The following is a 24542-nucleotide window of genomic DNA, read 5'->3' on the forward strand; positions in this document are numbered from 1 at the left end:
GATAAGAGAGGCGGGCCTCCTTTTACGTTGAATCAGATGCTTTGAGTTAAAAACCACCACGTATGGAAGAGTAAGAAGAGGGAAGACAGTATACAAAGCGAGGAGAGGAAAAAAGATGATATTAATACAAAAAATGTTACCACAGACAATGATTTATCTGAGAAATTATTGTGGCAGCACTGTCCAGACTGCTGACAGTAAATTCCGGTTTTGCATGTTACTTGTATTCCATTGATGGTGTCTCCCCGCTCCCTGCTTTACTCACATGCACTTACTCCATTTTCATCTTCAGTATGGAAAACAATACCAAAAGCATCTGGAAATTGATATATCTCAAATCTATATTTTTTGCCCCGTCTTTGATCCTGTCGGACAAAAGAAAAAGGTCGGAAGGGAAAAAAATTTACACTCTGTCCCAAGAAGACGGAGGCGGGCAGAAAATGTGGGGAAAGGAAAATGAAAAGAAGACCAAATGAAATAAAAAAGGTACAGCGCCTCCCACGGCTCCTAGCACACAGTAGGCGCTCAATCAGTGTTAGTCCCCCCTCCCTCCTTTCTTGTATTCCCTCCTGCTGATTTCCTGATGTCCTGTTTGAGAACCTTGCTTTATTTCCCCCCTCTCTATCCTGTCACACTCACCTTAAATAACACCCAACTAGATACAAGCAGTAGGTTTGTGTAAAATATGTTGATACACACGAACAAAGTTTATTTTGGCTATAATGTGTGAACTGATGGTTGACTTTCAACATTTGCATTTTATCCCACAAAGGTGTATATTCAAGTAATTTTGTTTGTTTCAATTCATGTAGCTATTTAAACTGGGATACCCTGGACTAAGCAATCTGTATCCCAATCACTAGAAAGCCTCCTTAGTTGTGTTTTTGTTTTTTTCTAATTTACAAGAAAGAGGAAAAGCTCTTTTAACTGAACTTTGGTATGCGGTTGAGCTTTGTAACTATTTGTTCTCCATGAAAACAAAGTTATTTATATTTGCCATATTTTTTCTAGTGTATTAAGTTATTTTAAACAAAAGAAGATGCTGTTATTTCATGATGTGTTGTTGGTACAAAATGTTTCGGTTTCACCTCTGTTAAACCTTTTAAATAAGTGCCAAGTTATTAATTGAAGACACTTTGCCGATCAATTGAATGAAAATAGTATTGTTTCATTTGATGGGGTTCGCGTCATCTTTGTTCCTGTTACTATTAAACTATCCGGGATAGTCTTTCCTTCTTCCTTTTTTGATTAATGCGTATCTATCTCTCGAACACATCAACTTAGAAAAGCGCTTGCCTCTGCTTCTACGTGCCGCTATTAAGAGGCGATGAGAATGGTGACTCTCGAAAGCGCTGAGCGCACCCCCCCTTTTTTTATATCCACCCAGAATAGAAACAGAATTGATTTTACACCAAATCAATAAAGGAGCAGATAGTATGTAAAATAATATGGAATAGACTCCCCAAGACAAACTCTCATTCTTCTATTTAATTTCACCCTTGTAGTTTAATTTCACCCTTGTAGTTTTTCGGGGAACATTTTGGGGAGAAAGGGAAGCGGGATCACGCGGTGCGAAATCCACCTGGGTTAACTGTGGCACAACAGACACTCGACCCCAGGTCGCTGACCCTCCCCAAGCAAGTGATGAAGGGTTGAGAGTAGGGTAAAAGCCGTGAAGGGAACGGGGCTCCAGGGAGGGCCACCTCCTCTCCAGTTTAGCGCTTTGGCCCAGGCAGATTTTTCGTTGATTTAATTTAGGAAAAGGTAGAAGTAAGGACCCAGTTCAGGAAAAGCCAGGTCCCAGAGTCCTTAGAATACCCAGGATCCCCTCCCTCCCTCCCTCCTACCTCTCCCAGCCCCCTCCTCCCGGAAGAAGGCTCACTAGTAAAACCCGAAAGCGCTGCCTATTCAGCGTAGAGACTGTGAAGACGCGGGCCTGGTCAGGCCGCGGACAGGACCATCCCTTCCAGCACGGGCTCTTGGGATGGGAGGCATCCTCCGCGAAGATCGAGGGTGTCCCGAGGGTCCCTTGGGGGCCCCTTTGGCCGGGAGGATGCGTAGTGGAGACCCCCCACCCCTTGGACAAAGTCCCGCGAGTTCCAGTGGTGCTCCCGTCGTCCCTACTTGGCCTTCTCCTGGGCTGAGCTCGCACTCAAAGCTGTTCCTTGGGTGATAACTTTATGTTTATCTTTGTAGCTTTTAAAGACCACTGACCAGCACTTGGGCCGTATTCCGCTTCCAGGCCTCGCAAGTCTCCTAGTTGACAAGTTGACAGCTCTCCTTGCTGACCTCAGTTCTCATAATAAACATCTGCCTAGGGGCGGGGTGCACTTGCAACGGCCGCGCCTAGCCGCCCGCCCTCGCCCACTGGCCTCCGGCGAGCTCCCGTCCGCGCCAGGGGCCGGGGGTCGGAACACGCAGGCTCCCAGCCCCAGCCCTACTGCAGCCTCCAACGCGGGTTCGGACATTTCTTCGGGCACCCCAAGGGAGGTCGGAGGTCACGGGAGAACTTGGAGCCGAGGGTGGTTAGCGGCTCCGTCCCGGGTCAAGCCGGCCGCGCGGCGGACGCGAAGCCCAGGCCGTCCCCGCAGCCGAGCTCTGGGGGAGCCTGGGGTCAAAGGGGGCGGTGCGTCTGGGCCCAGGCAGGCGAGGCCCGGGGCACCAGGATGCGGGCGCGGCAGCGCGGCCTAGGTCGGACCCGAACGTTGCCGGCGGCAGGAGAGGGGTGGGCTGGGCGCCGAGCCCCGCGGGGGCCCGGCCCGGCGGCAGTGGGGAAGGCTAGGAGCTCGCGGAGGCGGCCAGGCCAGCGAGAAGGGCCAAAGTTCCTTGGCCCGGTCGGCGGTACTTGAGCTTGGGCGCGGCCTGCGGGACCCAAGCGTCAAGGGTGTTCGCCCTCCCAAGACTCTGCAAGGGCCCAGGCTGCCTTTCCTGGCGAGTCCGGGCCGCGTCCCTCGGGCCCAGCCTCCCACGCACGCTCAAGCTGGGCCCGCTTTCCACCCACGCCGCGGCTCAAACTCTCAGGCAGGCGCCTGGGTGTGTGAACGCGAAGTTCCAAACTCAGGGTTTCCAGAGCCTCTTTGAGAAGGCGCCCGAAGTCTTCGCTTTAAATTCAGATGAGGCCCAACATGCACGTTGTTTTGGTAGAAATTCGATAATCCTAATAAATAATAAACATTTTGCCACTCCCTCCCCCGCCACCCCCCCAGATCTTTCACACCAAGGTGTGCAAAACCTTCCCAGGCTACAAAATCCCTGATTGGGGAAAACTCAGTTAAGAGAGATTATTCAAGATATCATTAGTGTTGAGGAATTTAGGATACAAGAGGGTCGGTAAAATCGGAGGCCTTTGCTTGAAGCTGAAATGATAAATATCTAGTTTGAGTTTTTCCCCAGACTTAAAACTTTGTAGATCTTCAGATGGTAATACTTTAGTATAATGCAATGCTCAAATTTCGGAACTATTTTGATTTCTGAAAAATGCCTTTTTGGCTTCAGTGACATGGATCCTGTTATTTTTTCACAAATCGGTTTACATCATAAATTGCAAACATTTGCAATAAGATCTCAAGATTGTTTATTCTGTGTAACCTCAAGCACTTGACTATGTTAAACACCAGCACAGAAAGTCTGTGAAATCAGTTTAATGTGTGTGCAAGAATTAAAGGATCACTCCTTTGCATCACATAAACAAAGCATTTAAGATTGTTTTGATTGTCAGTCTCCCAATTTTTAGTCTTACAATCGACATTAATTTTAGAGACATTCTGTGTGAAAATAATTACTAAAGTTATATCCTGCTTTAATTAGATGTTTCTGGGCAGAAGGAAATGGTATTCTACGTTGGGAAGTAGGTGATTGTTTTTAACATTACATTATTTTAAATTATTTTAGTTCAAATGTAAATAAAGTTGTGCTAAATTTCATGGGGGCGGGGAGTCTGAAATGGTTTCTTGAAGTGCCATTACAACAGTCAGTCAGAGTGCATTAAAGGAACATCACAAACCCAGAAATAATAAATATGTCATTATAATGAGAGTGTTAACTTATGGATAATTTATTCAAGGTAGTTTTTACATTTCACATGGAATCTCTTATTATGACCTGCCTGAGTACTGTCATGCTTGTTCTTCAAAATCTAATTTATATAGGCTCAGAATATACATAATTCATAACTCCTGTTGATATATGTATACACACCCCAAATTTCAAACCTTTACAATATGTTTGCATGTTTACTAGCATGTTTTCAAGCTGACTGAAAGAAAAACATAAGTGTTAAACATCCTATTACGGCAAGTGCTTGTCCTACGTGTGTTGAAAAAGTAATTGAGAATTAAAAATTAAAAAGGATTAGAGAATTTTCAAACTCAGATATAGAGTGAACACTGAAATATTTCAGACAGGGAACATTCCTGTATAAGAAATATGGAAATCTCCAAGAAAGACTTACAGATGTGAGCTTATAACACTTCTGATGCCTAGGCAATCCTTTCATGTCTTTAATTCATAGAACAAAAAATCCTCTAGTCTTGGGGTATTTTGTTTTGGGTATTTTATGTGTCAGTCAAGGTAACCATCGCATATGCCTTCAGTACAGGAAAATTTAGTATAGTACTTACATGGAGTTCTATTGGCATGAAGAAAGGTTTTAGAATATAATCAAATAAATCACATAGGGAGGAGTAAACACACATTTCCCCACCTTGTTGAACAACCACTCACATGTCCTGAGCAAGGAGCTTTGTAGATTCTTATTCAGGCAGAATAGTGCAGAATAAATTAAGGGCACAGACTCTGGAGCCAGACTTTCTGGATTCAAACCTCACTGCTGCCATTTAGCCATTTTGTTTGTGAGTTTGGATAAATTAATCTATCTGTGCCTCAGTGTCCTCATCTGTAAAATGGGAATAAAAATAGCATCTATTTCATGGGGTGCTAGGAGGATTAGATGAGTTAGTATTTGTAAAGCCCTATGAACAGTCCCTTGCACATGTATATATAAGCAATATGTGATATTTACCTTAATAAAAATATCAATAGGCATTAATTCTTGCAATAAAATCTTAGAAGAAAAAAATAAAGTAGAGCAAGACAAGGAATGAATACTTTTCTGTTGTGGGCCAGGGGAAAACATTACCTGTTCGTTTTGATTCTAGGTAATTGGTTAGTCTCTCTCTATCCAGCCTCATCTGGAAGATGTAGCAAATGTCACAGTGTAGTTAGGGGTCTCACCCATAAGAGCAATTTATAGCTGGCACCGTGCTGTATACATGACAGATAGAATTGCTAATCTGCCATGTACAGCTCATAAGGTGAAATATAAGGCATGACACTTGCCCTCAAGGGGCTTACCATCTAGGGGGACGCAGTTTATAAATACATAGGATAGTGCTAGGAAACATGTGCTAAACGTACTTGCTTAAAGGCATTCAGACACATTATATGCGTCTGAATGGCCCACAACACATGTGGGGCCTGTTGTCCTGTTGTTAGAAACAGAATTTTTCTTGGATATGAGTAGCCTTATAAAGGAATGGTGGAGCGACACCCAGAGGTTAAGAAACACAGTCCGTTAGAATTAAATGCATACCATGTGTAACCGTGATTTGTGTTCCACAGGACCATCTGCATTTTCTTAGGCTGTTCAAGTTTGCAGACAATTAGCAGTAAAATGCCAAAAGACTCAAAGGCTGCTGACCACCAATCTTTAATACCAGTTTGAAAACACATACAATACAAAGGAAGGAATGTTGAATCATTGTTACAAGGATTGTAACTGTAAAATGGACAATTGAGTCCTCGTAGCAGATTAAAAGAAGACAGACTTCTTTCCAATGCCTAAATTTAGATACATCACTTATACTTGCCTCATATTTTATATAATATCTATTAAGAGCTCAGAACACTTTTTACACATCTTCAGTGTAATGACAGAGTCAGTGTGGTGTGGTATATGACTAATCTTTAGAGGCAGACTTCCCTGAGTTCAAATCTCAATTTTATCACCAATTAATTAGATGTGAAGTTTCAGATAATTTCTGAGGTTCCTATAACCTGTGTCCTATACCACACACCTTGCAGGTTGTGAGGATCAAATAAAATAAGATGGGTAAAGTGACTGGAAGACAGTAGGTTTCTACAAATGTACTTCTCCTCTATACTTCTATTATCTGCCTTTCAAATTATTATAACATAGAGAAGATTTGGAATTTGCCTCTCTGTGCTTAGAAACTGTTTTAGAAAATAGTGGTAGGTGGTGTGCATGTTTATCTCAATTCCTCGATATGAATGGATATTGAGTATGTGTGTATATATTGTGTGGCCTGGAGTTTAAAATGAAACTTTATTTCAAATCTTGCAAAACTTTTTTAGATAGGATTTTTGAAGGACTATAACTTTAGATCTGCCCTTTTGTATAGCATGGAAAAAGTTCTTTCTCCCTGACAACTCAAGGGCATTCCTAATACAGAGATTACCCAGATTCTCTGACCTTCGGTCCTTTATATTCCAGAATGTCAGCATACAAATCAAGACCTGGCATTAACTCTCTAGTCACTTTGATATTAGATTGATTGTTCTTCCATTTGCTTACTTATTGAGCACATTTTTTATGCTTCCGTGCTAAGGAAGAAGAAAATAAACTACTAAAAAATTATTTGAAAAGCCTATCAACCTATTCAAATTTTCAGTACTTACGCTACATTGTGTTTTCTATCACATTTATTGGCATCAGTGGTTTAAAATGTAATTACCTGTCTTGTGGTCAATGTATTTATTTACTGAAATTCTCACTTGTCGGCAGTTGTGTTTCTTTTAAGGCTTCAATAGTTTCCCTTAAAACTTAATCTTGCCCAATGCTCATTTAAAAGGGCCCAGGACCTTCTCTGGGGGAGTTTTAGGTCTAAACCTCCTTCCAAAACTTTTTAGACATGTGAAATTAGGTGGAACTAGCCATCAAAGGAAGGCTTGGAAAGAGAGACTGGTCCTGGTCCTCCAATTGCCCAGGGAGTAATAGGGAAGTGTGATAGCCAGGAAAAAAAAAAAACAAAAAAACCAAAAGAACCCTCCAAAATGTCCAAATCCTAGTCCCTGTAACATGTAAATATGTTAGGTTATATGGCTAAGGGAAGTTAAGGTTCCAGTGGAATTAAGGTTGCTAATCAGCTGACTTTAAAATAGGAGATTATCCTGGGTCACTCCTGGATGGCTCAATTAAACCTCCGACACCAGCTCAGGTAGTGATCTCTCGCCTGGTGAGTTTGAGCCCTGAGTCCGGCTCTGTGCTGACAGCTCAGAGCCTAGATTCTGCTTCAGATTCTGTGTCTCTGTCTCTCTCTGCCCTTCTCCCACTCACGCTCTGTCTTTCTCTCAAAAATAAATAAACATTAAAAACATTTTTTAAAATAAAATAAATAAAATAGGGAGATCATCCTGGACTATTCAAGTGGGCCCATTGTAATTCAAAGAGTTTTTAGAAGTGGAAGTGGGAGGCCAGAGCAGAGACTCAGAGAGATGGGACTAAGGAAGAATGGTGAGAGATGCAATGTTGCTGTTTTTGAAGATGGAGGAAGCAAGGAATGCAGGTAGCCTCTAGAAGTTGGGAAAGGCAAGAAAAGGAATTTGCTGCAGAGCAAATGCAGCCCTGTAAACATCTTGATTTTAGGCCAGTGAAATCTGCTTTGGGCTTCTAACCTATAGAACTGTTAAGATAACCAGTTTGTGTTGTCTTTTTTTTTTTTAATGTTTATTAATTTTTTTTTGAGAGAGAGAGAGAGAGAGAGAGAGAGAGAGAGAGAGAGAGAGACATAGCACAAGTGGGGGAGGGGCAGAGAGAGACACACACAGAATCCAAAGCAGGCTCCAGACAGTGAGCTGTCCGCATGGAGCCAAACGTGGGGCTCGAACCCACGAACCTTGGGATCATGACCTGAGCGGAAGTCAGACACTTAACCAACTGAGCCACCTAGGCGCCTAAGTTTGTGTAGTCTTAAGCCATTAAGTTTGTGGAAATGTATTCTTACAGTTATAGGAAGCAAATACAGGAGCTTCTTGTATGTATAAGAGCCTCTGGTCAAGTTTTAATGCGGGAGGCCTTTTGAGCTCAATAGCAAGAGTCCCCCAAAGCTCAGGGCTGGGATGCTTTGCCATACCCTAGAGTATGCTCTCACTCAGGCACACAGATCTTCATATGCCATCCAGCAGACTCCCCCTCTAGAGGCAGTCTGCAAAATTGTGTATTCCTGTATGAAAAGTTAGTCAGCAATGAAAATCTTTGCCTTGCTTTATTCTCCTTCATCATCTTCTGTTTGTTATTATTTACTTTTATATATATATATATATATATATATATATATATATATATATATATATAGTATTCAATGTAGAGAAAGGAACTACTAGTTTCAAGCTCTGAAGTTGTTTGCTAATGCACTGAAAGGGAACAGCCTGAGCAATTTGAGCTTGTCTGTCAAGTTGGTCAAGGTGGAGAGTAATGTGGTCTGGGGTTCCCAGAGCCCATTGGACCTTTGACCTTTTCTGTTGAGACTATTGATCTGGGTTAATAGTCAGCACCCGTTGTGCTGTTGGAGGAGTTGTGTGCCTGTGTGTGTGATTTCTCATTGAGTACAAATGAGGCTGTGACTAACTCAGAGGGTAATTGGTCCTTTTTGTAGTTTTCCAAAATCAGGGCGAAGAATTAGAGTAGATGGGTCCTGACAGGCTGGGGGAGAGTCATTTCTAGAATGTGTACAGTGTTATCAGTGACAAAGCAGTGGATCTGGGCACAGAACTGATTCTATCTTTCATGCCGTGAATGATCCTCACCAAAGAGCTGTCCGTGGAATCAAGCCGGGTCAGACATTGCCGGATAACATGATAGCTTCTGAGGTTAGCGGAGCAATGAAGTGGATTCAGTCTTGTTCCACTTACTCTACCTGCTGCGTGCCCCACCACCCTCATATTTTTCATCCAATCGCTTTGGGTACAGAATGAGATACACAGCAGGTAAGTATGCTGAATAAATAAAGAAGCTTGGTTATACTCTTTGACTGACTGAAATGTAGGCTACAGAACAGGGAGAAAATTCTCCCAAATAGTGTCAATTCCTATGATTGTATCCTCACTAGCTCTTCACTGCTTGGGGGAGAAGTTTTCTTTCTCTACTCACTCTATGGGAAACATTCATGTTTTTATCCTGAGCAACTTCTCACCTCTTCCAGCTCATCCTTCTATTCTCCTCCTCTCTTCCAAATTATTCATTCTAGAAGTCTAGCCACACATAACTCATTTATTTATTCACTCAACAGATACTTAATAAAAACCTACTATGTGCCTTGGACTCTTTCCCCCTTTCTACGTTCACTTGTCAGACTGTCTTTTTCTGATTTCCCCTCAGAGTCTGACATCGTTGAAGGTAATTGAAAGGGAGAGAAGGGTATGGTTGACATAGGATGGGGATGGGATGGAGGGCAAGTTGTAAGTGCTAGAAAGACTAAAGAAAAAGAGGTAAGTTGGCTAAACTTAGGAGACCTTTACTCACCAAACCCTGTGATATCCGTTTATCATATGTTTTAACAGCTGCTTTAGTGAAGAATAAGCCTTGGAATAATTTGGGATGCTTCTGTTTGCTTCACAGAAAATATTAGTTTCTCATGTCCCAGTAAAACTTTTAAAAATAGGAAACTACCTACCTACCTACCTGCATAACTAACAATACCTCCTTAAACATTCTTTCAAATCATAATGAGAAAAGCCCAATTACAGTCAAAGTTCAAAGTGTTCAATAAATATTTGAGCATCTAGTGTGGGCCTGGCACTGATAGTTAAAGGGAGGTAGAGAGGAAGATACAGATGGTCAGGGGAGGTGGGGCATCTTGGTACTATCTGTTGAGCTGGGAGGAGAGAAGTATGCTTTTGCACGAGGAAGCTGGCAGCACCTGGTGTCACGGCACGTCCTCCTGGGGTGTGCGTTCAGGAAATGCACAGGCTGAGACTTAAATTTCCTTCTTAAAAAGACAATACTTGGCGGTACTCCATATGTAGTATATAATACATGTTAGGAGAAATGTTTACCTTCTTTAATTTATTCACAGCTTTTCCCCCCTCCTTTTCTTTTTCTTCTTTTCCTCCTTCTGATTTTCTTTTGTGGCTTATACAAGTTGTTTACTGATGCCCTTGTAATATGTCCAAATTAGGCATTTTGTCTCCATTTACCTCCTCTGAATTGTCCCTTCTTCATATGTGTGGCTACAAATTGTATACCTTTACCTTCCTGTACTTGCTTTTGATTCTTCTCTGTTAAGATTCACTCATATTGTTGCAGGTCACCGTAATTCATTTGACTGCTGTGTAATATTCCATTGAGTTTGTACACAATGTGTGCATCTGATTTTACACTGTTGGGCATTTGGGTTATTTCTAGCTCTTCACTACTTGGGGGAGAAGTTTTCTTTCTCTAAGAATGCGCTTAAAGTCATGAGTCTGGATGTAATCACCAAAAACCAAGTAAAAAGAAGAGAATCAAAGATTGAGCCCTAGAGTCCTCCATTATTAAGAGGCTGGAGAGAAGAGTAGAAATCAGCAAGTGGAGACTGAGGATAAACTCCCAACAAGGTAGGAAGAAAACCAAGAAAGCCCAGTGTCTTAGAAGCCCAGTGCAAAAAGTGTATCAATGGAGAGGGAGTGAGACTGAGAATTAATGGTTATACAGGTCAATGGTGACCTTGATAAGGCAGTTTGGACAGAGTGGTGGAGACCAAGGCCTGATTAGAGAGGGATGCAAAAACTCTCTACCTGTTCCCTGAGATTCTAGCCTCACTCTTCTCACAACCATTTGTCATATCATGGCCCCTAATCATGGTGAGCGGAGCTTAATCAAGATCAGATCATGTGACTCCCTAACTTATTTTTCGGGAGCTCCAAACTGCCTAGAGAATTCAATTTAGATTCTTGAGTGTGACATTTAATCTAACCTTTTACTGTTTTTTTCTGCCTCTTCTGAGGCTGCTCCACCACCTACCCTGTGCTCTCACTGGGCTTCCACTGGGTCCTGCATATTGTGCTGGTGTCCAACTTGGGTTTCTGCTAGAACATCCCTCTCCAGATCCACTTTGTACTCTCATAGAATTTTGAGCGTATAGCTACCAGAGTTTCGTGTAGTGTAATTATTTATGTGATTGTGAGGCTAGCATCTCAGGGAACAGGTAGAGAGTTTTTGCATCCCTCTCTAATCAGGCCTTGGTCTCCACCACTCTGTCCAATTTGAATGTGAGTGCCTTGAGGGCACGAATTGTTACTTACTTTTTGTAGCTTCTCCAGAGTCATACAGTAGGGTGACAGACATATAGCAGATTAAGTGTTGGTAGAATGAACAAGCCTGTGGAAAAATATGTCTATGGTATATTCTTTCAGATAATTTTACTGGAGACAAATCTTAGTTCTCTGAGGGTGGTTTTAATTTTTGGAACTAGCCAAAGGCTGTTTGGCATTACATTTGATGATAAAGGTGGGGAATATAAATTTTTATTACAAATGAAAGGTAGGAAAAATTAAGCATGACTGTTTTGTGATGACACCTTTTCTTACATGGCTCATAGGGCAGTGAAGTTTACCGGCACTGATTTGCTTAAGGCAATTTCAAAGGTGAATTCCGGAAAACATTTTGAACAGTGACAATATTGCTGGACTGAGTGTTTGGTTTCTCAGGGTGACAACTTTGAAGGACAAGATTTACTTGGATCTGGAAGTTCTGGTATCTATGTTAAAAAAATCAGTATCATCCTCTGATAGTCACATCTTACTTTCCGGAGTGAATTTTTACATGCTGAAGTTCACATTATCTCCTGAGTATTGAAATATTTTCTTTATAACTTTATTATTTTCAGTTCTCTCTTTTGTAAGCATTGTCTTTCAATGCAGCAGCAGCACTTGAAAATTCTATTAAAGTTGTTTATTTAAAAAAAAAAAACTGTTCATAAGAGCATTAACTAAGACCAGATTTAACACCAATTCCAGTGGCTGATCCCTACCCCAAATGGATATATGGCCATTTGTTATGATCTTTTGTTTACTGATTTTCAAGCAGTTTTCAATCTGTGTGACACTGATCAGATCCAAGCCAATTTGGACTAATTTTTCAAGTCACTTTTCATGAAACAGTGCATCAAATGCTTTACAAAGTCCAAATGTGTAACATCTGCTCTCCTTTTCCTGATAATTTTACAGTTCTCTCAAGAAGTCAACTGCTTTATCAGGCACGGAATGTGTTTTATAAGTCTCCATTATTATTGTCCATGATTCTGTCACCTTTTAGAATTTCCTTTCTCAACTTTTATTTGCCAAGTCTTGATAAAATACTTATTAGTTAGGCATCTGATACAATTATTCTTCCAGTAGTAACACTTTGTGACCCTAGGTTCACTTGGATTAGATCTATATATAATCTTTTCAGTTGTTATGATTTAAAAGATGCAAGCAATAAAATCTGTGTTAGTCATTTTTGTTCATATCCTGGGAGAGATGTTATTCAGACTTGATGATTGGTATATGTTTTGAGGTTTGAAGTATTCACTTACCTGCTCTTTGTCATTAGCTGTTTCGTTTTTTTTTTTTTTTTTTGCATTTTAAAGTTCCCCATCTTTACCATATGGTAAATGGATATTATGCTTGTAACAGCATGCCTTACAGAACAGGGAAGTGTCTGTGCATGTACACTAAGTCGACTCGTGCAGCCTTTGGATAAAGATTGAAGTTTTTGATGCTTCCATCATCTTATTGATGTAGGTGAGCGGAGCTTAATAACATTTGCTTTTAAGGGTTTGGGGGTAATTGCTATGTACATAAACTGAGAAAAGTTTGCTTTATAATTAGTTTTTGAATCACATTCAAGAAGATTCCATGTAAATAATGCATTTTTTATGAGTTAGGCCCTGAGGTCATTGTGTTTACTGATAGAGTTCAGTTAATTGAATAAATATGAAGATCTTGTATTGAGTACCCTTGTGTTGGTTAAAATGTAATGTTACAGATATATTATTAACTTTTACACATAAGTTACTGAATTAATAAACTGTATGAGAATATAACGAACATATTTGATAGAATCACATAAATGAAAACATTGGTTACGATTTATCAAGGATTACTCAAGTATTAATTAACTGACAGCTAGAACACTGCTTTTGACATTCTCAAATTTCCTTTGGTTAATCTTATATACATTATAGATTAGTCAGTTTCCCCCTCTTTATATAAAATATTTAGCTTTTGAAGTGTTTTGACATATGGTAAACTTCAATAAGAAGGCAGACTTTTTCAGTTTTGAGAAATGTAAATATATCATTCTGTAAGAAATTCCAAAATGTTGGCTATGGGACAATGGAAACCACATGTAGTTTTCTCCAAATCTCAATATACAAGTAACTGCTTTCAACACATCTTTTCTGTCTCCAGTTTTAATATTAACTACTTGATTAAATGTTAAACAGAGCAAAGGCCATTCTTGTCAGGCGTCACTAATATTCATATTTTTTCCAGAGGATGGAAAACATTTATTTTTGAATATTTACCACTCATTTGTTGCTCAGTGATGACTGGTATTGGGAATACTGCTTCTTTATAATTTGAAATTCTGTAGTTGGAGATTCACTGGCTGAATAAAAGCTATGATGTCTTGTTTTGTTTTTAATTACTAAATAGAAATTTTACGTTTTTTTCTGTTAGATCCTCAATGTAGAATATTAATTTTGGAAATACATTCAAAACTACTTATTCTCAAATCAAGGTTAGAATTTTCTGTTTTAAATGTTATATTTATAGATATTATAAATATTCTATTCATAAAATTATAACAATGCACTAGAGACCATTGTCTTGTATTTCTATAAATAAAAGAAATTACCAACATCTTATTTTTCTTTAAATCTTTTTAGAAGATTTATTTATATATTTATTTATTTATTTATTTATTTATTTATAAGTAATCTCTACACCCAAAGTGGGGCTCAAACTTACAACTCCAAGATCAAGAGTCACCTGCTCTTCTGACTGAGCTAGCCAGGCACCCCAGAAACCAACATTTAAAATGGAAGTGGAAAGAGGGTGCCTGTGTGGCTCAGTCGGTTGAGTGCCCAACTTCAGGTCAGGTCATGAATTCATGAGTTTGAGCCCCGCATCAGGCTCTCTGCTGTCAGTGCAGAGCCTGCTTCAGATCCTCTGTCCCTCTCTCTCTCAAAAATAAATAAACATTTAAAAAAATAAATGTAAGATATATATATATATACACATATATATACACATATATATACATATATATATTGCTTATACATTTCTAAATTTAAATTTTAATTTCACCTAAAAGGTAAATCTGAATCTAGAAAGCTTTTTCTAAGGGTAAATGATTTAAAGTTAGTAGGACATAGTTTATAAATGAATGTATATGCCTTTGGAATCAAGGATTCCAAGAAATGGTATTATGTCAGAGGTCAAACAGAGAGACTCAGAGAGTAAACATGTTTAAGATTTGCTTTCTTTGTATAAATATTTAAAATGCTGCATCAATATATATCAAAGAAGAGTCCATTATTCTTTGTGTACAAGTAAAATCAAAAGTTTGCATTTTGCTTTTTATAAAAATATGATGATTTTTTTTTCTCAAGATGCCAATCCTACACATGAAATTTTTTTTAATAATCAGTTTTTTGGGGCACCTGGATGGCTCAGTTGGTTAAGCATCTGACTCTTGATTTCGGCTCAGCTCATGATCTCATTGTTCGTGGGTTCAAAACCTGCATAGGGGTACAAGGTGATAGTGCAGAGCCTGCTTGGGATTCCCTCTCTTTGCCCTGTTTACTCTCTCTCCCTCAAAATAAATTTTTAAAAAGTCAATTTTTTTTATAGTTCCAAGTTTCTCAATTTATATCGATATCTTTCTGTTGCTCTGTTGTTATTTACAGATATATATGTATTGTTTAAAATTTTCCTATTTCTACTAAATTTATGAATCATTGACAATGACATAGAAATACTATTAAATCAATACATTTCCTTGTAATATATGACTTATATTTCTGAAGTTTTAGAATTATTTCCTTATTAATTATGAGCTAACTCACTTTATTTTTTAATTTTTAAAAAATTTTTGTGGCTTAGGCCTGGCTGGGAGAGCGCAAGATCACCATATCGATTGAGCTAAGCACTTTAAAAGAGAGATTATACAAACATTGTGAATAGATGTGGTCAAAAGTGAAGGTCGAATATGGGGTAAGAGCTTTCTGACTTTTAAAGAGAAAATAAGTAAAAATTTGTGTCACCAAAATGTTTGCATCTTTATAATATAAAACATGGGCAACCTTAAGATAAAAATAATATTTGAGTTTATGCATTTTTTAAACACCAACAGATTCTTTATAGGCCATGGATAAGCAATGACTCCATTCTAATTATTTCACCAGGCAAATTCATTCACTCTGGATTATTCTCAATCAAAAAGTTTTTCTAAAATTCAGACTAAACGTATCCTCTTTTTGACATTAGTCTATTGCTATTTATATCGATACTCTCATATATCATGAGTAATTTGTTTCTTTCTTATGTTCTTATTGCTTTCACCAATTTGTCCATGGTGGAGAGAGAGGATAGGATTGTAGTTTGAAATGAGGATGGCATTTTTGTATTTTGACCAGAATAATCCGGAACTTTTTGCCTTCATGCTTTTCAAAGTATATATTTTGTCAAGGTGTCAGGTCCAGTCACATCAATGAGGAAAGCAGCTTGTAAGTGATCGAAACTTTACTCTCATGAGGTGTTTTGAAATATGAATGTTGCTGCAAAGAGTTAGGTGATATCTGTTTTAGAAGACTCAAGGTGTTGATCAAGTCTAAGGAATACATTTTCGGGAGCCTGGGTGGTGCAGTCGGTTAAGCATCTGACTTCAGCTCAGGTCATGATCTCATGGTTCATCAGCTTGAGTCCTGCATCAGATGATCCCACTTCTCTCTCTCTCTCTCTCTTTCTCTCTCTCCCTCTCTCTCTGCCCCTCGCTCATTTGTGCCCTCTCTCTCTCTCGCTCAAAAAACAAAACAAAACAAAACAAAACAAAAAACACCGTATATTTTAGGCTCCCTTGTACCTTTCAAAAAAATAGACTCCTATACATTATTGCCATATAGATCTTTGTATTATTAATTTGTTTTATATACTGAAAAATTCCTGGTTATTTCATTTTAAACTAGTAACTTTGAGGATAATTATTCTTTCTGTCCTAGGTAAGATAGGTATTTGAATTGACTGGTTGAAATAGAAAGAAACAAAATCTTCCTGTTCTTTCTCTGTAGTTTTTTAATTTCTTTTATTATGTCTGGTGGTTGTTGTAAATACAAACTATCAATTTACTTTTGTACCCTCAGAGGGTAGGGACAGGAAAAATGAGGTCCTTTCTTTTCTCTGTGCACCTCATTTAACTTAATAGTTAATCTTTGAGTGAAAATCTGACTGGAGCAGTATTTCTTAATTTGCAATTTAGGACCTCTGGGACTTTATATGAAGGTTCCCAGGACAAGGTGGAAGCTGTGTTCACTGATATGCCATTCTTACTCTCCCCTATGTGTGCCTGCTTAGGTCACCTGCGCAGGTATAAGAATAGAAGAGGCAGATGGGTAGAGGGCAATACGCAAAAAGATAACTTCACACTTCTGTTTGGAAAATAATGGAAACATTTGGAAGCTGAAACTGCAGTTATCAGTTTATAAAGGACAGAGTGTGGTACCATGCACTTTTGTAGATTTAGGAAATAACATTTATTACTTTTGCATGTTGACTTCAAGATTTTCTCTGTGGTATGCAGTACTAAAGTGGAGTAAATGTATAAGTCAAAGTGTTTTATTTCCATTTTAATCAAGTCTCTTGAGTTAAAGTGTGTAAATTAGTACCCAATTACTTATTTTGTATGCCTGTGGTATTTCCATGTTCTACTAATATGGTAATGAATCAGAATATTGATTAGATTGTTTTAAATCTCTGAAAGAATTGAATGCCTTTGTCAGAGACTTAAATTGTAAAGAAAAATTGAAAACACAGAGTGTGCACACGAACTGATTTTTTTCTCATGATAATGGTAATAAACTTTTTTCTTTTTATAAAAACAGTACATGTTCACTGTAGAAAACTCACAACCTATTATCTAGAGAAACCACAATTAACATTTAAGTAGATATATTTCTGTCTCTTTTTTCTATATCTATATACATACATTTTCCCCTACTGAGACCATGCAATTCATCAGGTAGTTTGTGCAATAAAGATAGCTTTAATAGTTTTATAAAAATGAAACAAGAGCATTGTAAAAAATTCCAACAGTACAGAAAAGAAGAAAGTAAAAAAAAAAATCATTTGGGAACTTACCATCTAGAATCACCAGCCTAAATGAGATATGCCAAAAAATGGCCAGCTAATAATTTTAATAACATTATTCCAGATGCATGTCAATGCATAGATACTCATAAAATATTATGTATATATTGATAATTGAAAGTATACTTTTTTACTCAATAATATCATATGGACATAATTCTATGTCAAACAATATAGGTCTATTCCACAATTTTTGCTGACTGCATCATATTCTATTATTCTTTATTATAGAAACACTTTAATTAAAAATCTTGTTGCTAGATACTTACAGGATCACCAATTTTTCTATTATGAAACATGCTGTAATAAATGTTCTTACAACTAAGTATTTGTGTACATCTTCGATTCATTTCATACGCCAAATCTCAGAAGCAGTGTTGTTGGATCAAAGGCGGTACTTGTTTATACCTTCTACCAACCACGTATGAGGGAAGCTATTCCCTCGAAATCTTACCAACATTGAATATTAGAATTCAATATATATATTTCTTTATTTGAAAATGGATCTTATTTGTATTTTATTTCGTATTTCTTTGCCTTCTAGTGAGAATAAACGTTTCCAGAGTTTTTATTGGTTATCATTCTTCTGTTGTGAATTGCCTATTTGTATCATTTGCCAATTTTTAAATTCAGATATTCATCATTAGGTATTACATATGTAACTCCTTTTTGTGACACGTGTTTGGCATTTTTCTTCAGTAATTTGCATTATAGCTTTCAGTTTTGTACACTCTCTTTTTCTGTGTGTGTAAAAGTTAGAAAGCTTTAGGCAGTTAACTATATCAATGTTTTACTTCATGAGTTTTGGTGTTTTTAAAACCACACTACCCAAGGATTATGCCACCATGTATTAGTATTTTCTCCTCATGATTTCGTCACTTATTAATATGTTAAATGATTAATATATTTGGAGTTCATTTTCATGCACAGTGTGAGGTAAATCCAACTTAATATTTTCAACATCATTTACTGTATTGAATTTGTCATTTACTAAATTTTTTATTTTTTATTTTTGTTTTTGTATAAATTTATCATTCTCTTTTCCTTATGTTTTTCATCATTAGTGCAATAATTAATAAAAGTTTCCTACCTCAAGATTATATGTATGTGTGTACACACATACAGGTATATGTCTATCTTTTTAGTACATTTATGGTTCCATTTTTAACATTGAGTTCATTAGTTTATCCAACCTGAATAGTTTATTTAGGTGTACTGTGTGAAATAAAGAGTTAATTTAATTGCTCCCTCAATGGTTGGTCAGTTAAATCAATATAATTACCAGATAATTCACATTTTGCCATTGATTTTAAATCTCACCTTTGTCACATAACACATTCTCACAACAATTTGGGCATATTTCTGGATTTTCTATCCTATTCCATTTATCTTTCTGTTTATTCTTATACTAGTTCTATGCTTTAAAAATTATAATAGCTTTATACAGCTATTATATATATATGTATACATATATGTATATACATATATAGAAAAGCTTAATACACTTAAAAATCTTACAGCTTTCCTTCAATTTTTTAGTTTGGGGTATAGATTAGTATTGCATTGTCCTTTTAAAAAAAGTTTTTATTTAAATTCCAATTAGTTAACATACAGTGTAATTAGTTTCAGGTGTACAATTTAGTGATTCAACACTTCTGTACAACACCCAGTGCTTATCACGACAAGTGTACTCCTTAGTCCCCATCACCTATTTAACCTTTCCCTCCCCATTCTCCCCTCTGGTAACCATCAGTCTGTTCTCATAGTGAAGAGCCCGTTTCCTGGTTTGCCTTTCTCTCTCTTTTTCCCCCTTATACTCATCTGTTTTGTGTCTTAAATTCCACGTATAAGTGAAATCATATGGTATTTGTCTTTCTCTGCCTGACTTATTTTGCTCAGCATAATGCTTTCTAACTCAAACATGTCTTTGCAAATGGCAAGATTTCATTCTTTTTTATGGCTAAGTAATATGCCATTGTATACATAAATCACGTCTTCTTTATCCATTCATCAGTTGATGGACATTTTGGCTGTTTCCATAGTTTGGCTATTATAGATAATGCTGCTAAAAACATTGGGGTGCATGTATCCATTTGAATTGGTGTTTTTGTATAGTATTTCCTTTAATTTACATTCCTCTGTAGTGATTTGGAGCATTTTTTCATGCTTGCTGACCATTTGGATTTGCTTCTATGTGGATTTTTTACTTATCTCTTCTATCCATTTTTCTCTTCAGTTGTGTCTTCTTCCATAGCCTATAAATATTCATCCTTTATCTCTCATCTGTATTGCAAATAGCTTTGTAACTCTATTATCTATTGTTTATGATATCTTTTAGTATATGTGCCTTCAATTTTTAAAAATGTGTGTATGAGGGGTGCCTGGGTTGCTCAGTCAGTTAAGTGTCCAACTCTTGATTTCAGCTCAGGTCATGATCTCACAGTTTGTGAAATTGAGTCCCGTGTCTAGCTCAGCATTGATAGCTTGGAGCCTGCTTAACATTCTCTCTCTCTCTCTCTCTCTCTCTCTCTCTCTGTGTCTCTCCCTCTCTCCCCCCTCCCTAGGCCCCGCCCCCCCTTAAAAATGAATGAATGGACTTTAAAAAATGTATTTATGAGGTCTACCTTTTATTTTATAACTTCTAAATTTCCTGTCTTAATTTAAAAGGTCCTCTACTACTGGCTGTACCTAGTCTTCTACATGTTCTTACAATACATGTGTTATTTAAAATTTTACATTTAAGATTTAGTTCATATGAATTAATTTTTGTATGTGGTATATAATAAAAGTCTAGTTTTATTTCTGCAGATGATTGGCCCATTGTGTCAACATTATTTTCATGAATAGAAATATCACTTATTTTATTTTATTTCATTTTATTTTATTTTATTTATTTTATCTTATTTTTATTATTTTTTGAATTTAATGTTTATTTATTTTGAGAGAGAGAGACAGAACGTGAGCAGGGGAGGGGCAGAGAGAGAGGGAGACACAGAATCCAAAGCCAGCTTCAGGCTCTGAGCTGTCAGCACACAGCCCAATGAGGGGCTTGAACTCACGAGCCGCAAGATCATGACCTGAACTGAAGTCAGAAGCTTAACCGACTGAGCCACCCAGGCGCCCCTTTATTTATTTTTTAAATGTTTATTTTTGAGAGAGAGAGAGACAGAGCATGAGAAGGGGAGGGGCAGAGAGAAAGGAGATACAGAATCTGAAGCAGGCTCCAGGCTCCAAGCTGTCAGCACAGAGCCCAACGCGGGACTCAAACTCACCAACTGCAAGATGATGAGTGAGATGAAGTCGGATGCTTACCTGACTGAGCTACCCAGGTGCCCGAAATATAACTTTTATTATATTTACATTTTTTTACATATACTGAAATTAAATTCTGAATCTGTATTCTGTCCCATTGGTCAATTTGTCTACCTTATGTTGGTATAATACTATCCTATACATAATACAATACAATATTTTGACAAAAAATGCAGTTATTTCAATACAATAGTGAATGGCATTCTCACACATGCAAGCATAAAGGTGAATGTAATACCTTTGAGTTCTCAGGGAAATAGACATTTGATAACAAAATTCAGGTAACAAAGAGATGAAGAAATAAATTAACAAATGGAAAGTCAGGTCACGAAAGAGTTCATTAAATGCATTAATGCATTAAAATAAAAAAAACTATAATCAAATAACTGTGAGAGATATGTTGCAAAACAATATGTATGTAAATATGACTAATACTGACAATGTATAAAGAATGCAAATAAAATCAGTTGATGGCTATTTGGTGATTTGGCAATAAGTATAAAATGCAATTGACTCAGCAACTCTACTCATCCATATACCTGGAACAAGTAATTACAAGTTCAGTGTACAGAACAGTAGGTTCTGTGGGAATATGGTAAGTATGTAACAAGTAGATTTGACCAGGGCTAAGGAGTTAGAAAAAGCTTTTTGGAGAAAGTGACATTTTAACTGAAACATAAAGGATATTCAGGAGTTAGGGTGGAGGTGAGATAGTGGGTGGGGAATATTCTAGGTGGACAAATTATAAATATGAAGGCTCTTGGTGGGAGTGAAGGGGTGGGAAAGGCATTCCACATTCCACAAAGAGGGGCAGAATGACTGGAGCATAGACAGCTGAGGTGAGGGTAGATGTGATAAAGAGCACAGATGAGTCAGAACAGTAGGCAGGATCAGTCAGACCCTGAGGCCATGCTCAAGAGTTTGGTCATTATGCAAGGGACAGTGGAAAGTCATTGAAAATTTTACTCTGTTGGGGTAGGGAGGTGTGGGGAGACTTCCTCAGATACATCGTGAAAAATCATTCTAACTACTGTGTGTTGAATAGACAGGAGCAGAACAAGAACAGATGGAGAGGCTACTGCAGGAGTCTGAGTGAGAGATGAAGTGTTGACAGTGGAGAAGGAGAGGATGAATGGAGTCTAGATGTTTAGGCATCAGTATAGATAAGATTTGCTAATAGATTGAGTGTAGGGAGTGAAGAAGATGGAAAAATCAAGGAAGATTCCTGATAGGGAACATGAATAGCTGTTTGGATAGTGCTGCTGTTTGCTAAGATAGGGAATCCATAACGAGAAGATAGGCTGGGAGATGATTCATTCACTTTGGTGCCTGTCGAGATCAAAATAGTAGGTGGCAGATATGACAGTAGGCACACAAGTTCATGATCTAGGCTGGAACTCAGAAGAGAAATCTGGGCTTGAGATAGAGGTTGGGGTTGGTGATGTACAGATGTAGCTGAAGTCATGGACTGCACGAGATTGCCTCTAAATCTAAGTCTAAAAAACAAAGCAAACCAACAAAGCAGAAAACAGACCCATAAATACGGAGAACAAGCTGATGGTTGCCAGAGGTGAGGGGGCTTGGGAAATGGGCAAAGTGGGCAAATGGGTGTAGGAGGTACAGGCTTGCACCTGTACCTTATGGAATAAATGAGTCCTGGGGATGAAAGGCACAGGATAGGGTATATAGTTAATGGTACTGTAATAATGTTTTATGGGGACAGATAGTAGCTATACTTGTGGTGAGCATAGCATAATGGACAGACTCGTTGAATTTCTATGATGTACACCTGAAACTAACATTGTACGTCAACTATATTTCAGTAAAAAAAAAATAGAGTACTTCGTGCAGAGAGATGAGAATCTGGGGAAGTCCTGAGGAGCACCCACATTTCATGGTGGAGTAGAGCAGAAGGATCCCTGAAAATAAAACTGCAAAGGGAGGCCAAAAATGTAGAAAACCCAGTATTTTCTTGGCAAGTGAGGAAGAGTGTATCTTAAGGAGACAGTAGTGACCTGTGTCAATGATGCTAAAAGGACAAGTTCAGAGATAGGTCTATTGGATTTGATTATAAGAAGTCCTTTTATAAAATGTGGAAAGTCCACCTGGGGGAGAAGTGGAGACACAAATCCAGGCAGGAGTGGGTTGAAGGAAAATGAGAGGTGAAGATATAAAGTTGAGGTTAATTTCTTTAAGAAGTTCAACTGTGGGGGCACCTGGGTGGCTCAGTCGATTAAGTGTCCGACCCTTGATTTCAACTCAGGTCATGGTCTCATGGTTCATGAGCTCCAGCCCCATGTTGGGGCAAGCCCCTCCCCTGCTCGTGCTCCTTCTCTCTCTCTCTCTCTCTCTCTCTCTCTCAATAAATAAATAAACTTAAAAAAATTAAAAAATAAAAGAAAGAAAGAATTTTGATAGTGAAGGAAAGAGCAAAAACCTGAGGCTATGTGGGCCCTAGAAGGTTTTAAATTTTTATTATTTTTTTAACTTTTAAAAATTTATTTATTGATTTTTGATAGGATGGGAGGGGCAGAGAGAAAGAGAGAGAAAGGGAGAGAGGGAGAGAGAGAATCCCAAGCAGGGTCCACGCTGTTAGCTCAGAGCCCTGACCCAGGGCTCAAACCCATGAACCTGTAAGATCAAGACCCAAGCAGAAACCAAGAGTCAGATACTTAACAGACTGAGCCACCCAGGAGCCCCTTTATTTTTTACTCTTTAAAGATACTGATAGGAAGGCTCCAGTAAAGAGAGGTTAGAGATACAGGAGAGGGGATTCACTGTTAGCCATTTTTGTCACGATTCTGGAGGAGGCTGGGCAAGGGGAGTCCTAGGGCACAGGGAGAGGGATGCTCGCTCAATGTTAAGAGGTCAGAAGGAGAAGTGCTGAGTGCACAAATAGGTAGGGGTGTGGATGTGAAGGGTGTGGATGTGATGGATGAAGCTGTTCAGATAACCTCTACCTGCTAGGTGTGGGAGGAAAGGAGCTGCCGAGAGAAGGGGATGTCACGGGCCCTGGGAAAACCATTTGAGAAGCAGAAGAAGGCTTGTGTAGTTGTGGGGCCTTGAAGAGCTGACCAGAAACTCAGCACTTGTCAGAGAGCCCGTTCTTCTTTATGTTATAAGGCAAACTCCTGAGGGTTGGGTCTGCCTGTCACTTGAGTTATTTTAGGTAGAAGCCAGATGAGGGATATTTACAAACACTTGGTATACAGAATATCCATCACATAAAAAACAAAGCAAAGCTATGAAGAGTAAACTGGTTCTATTCTTCCATAGTATAAGGTAAACGTCATATCCACTAAAAATCCAGAAAATCTGGATTTATTCATATACTTCTTAAGTAAATGAAATATATAGAATTCACTTATGCAAATGGAATATATTAGAGATTTTTCCCTATAGCATTACTGGGGATTTTGAAAAGGGAAAAGAATATGGAGTTTGGAGTCAGGTAAACTTGTTTTAAATCTAGTTCTGTTAATTACTAAAATGACCATGGGTAAGTCACCATCACTGTGCCTCAGTTTTCTCACTTTTTAAGTTAAAAGATCCGGGGTACCTGGGTGGCTCAGTTGATTAAGCATCCGACTCTTGATATCTGCTCAGGTCATGATTACACGGTCATGAGAACGAGCCTCACGTCAGGCTCTACGCTAAGCGTGGAGCCTGCTTGGGATTCTCTCTCTCTGCCCCTCCCCTGCTTGTGTGCATGCACATGCTCTCTCTCTCTCTCTCTTAAAATAAATAAATAAACTTAAAAAAATAGCTGAATGGCTTGTTGGAAGATTGAGTGAAGTGATATATGGAAAATATCTAGAACAGTG

The sequence above is a fragment of the Acinonyx jubatus genome, chromosome C2 (genome assembly GCF_027475565.1).
Source record: "Acinonyx jubatus isolate Ajub_Pintada_27869175 chromosome C2, VMU_Ajub_asm_v1.0, whole genome shotgun sequence".
NCBI classification, from domain to species: domain Eukaryota; kingdom Metazoa; phylum Chordata; class Mammalia; order Carnivora; family Felidae; genus Acinonyx; species Acinonyx jubatus.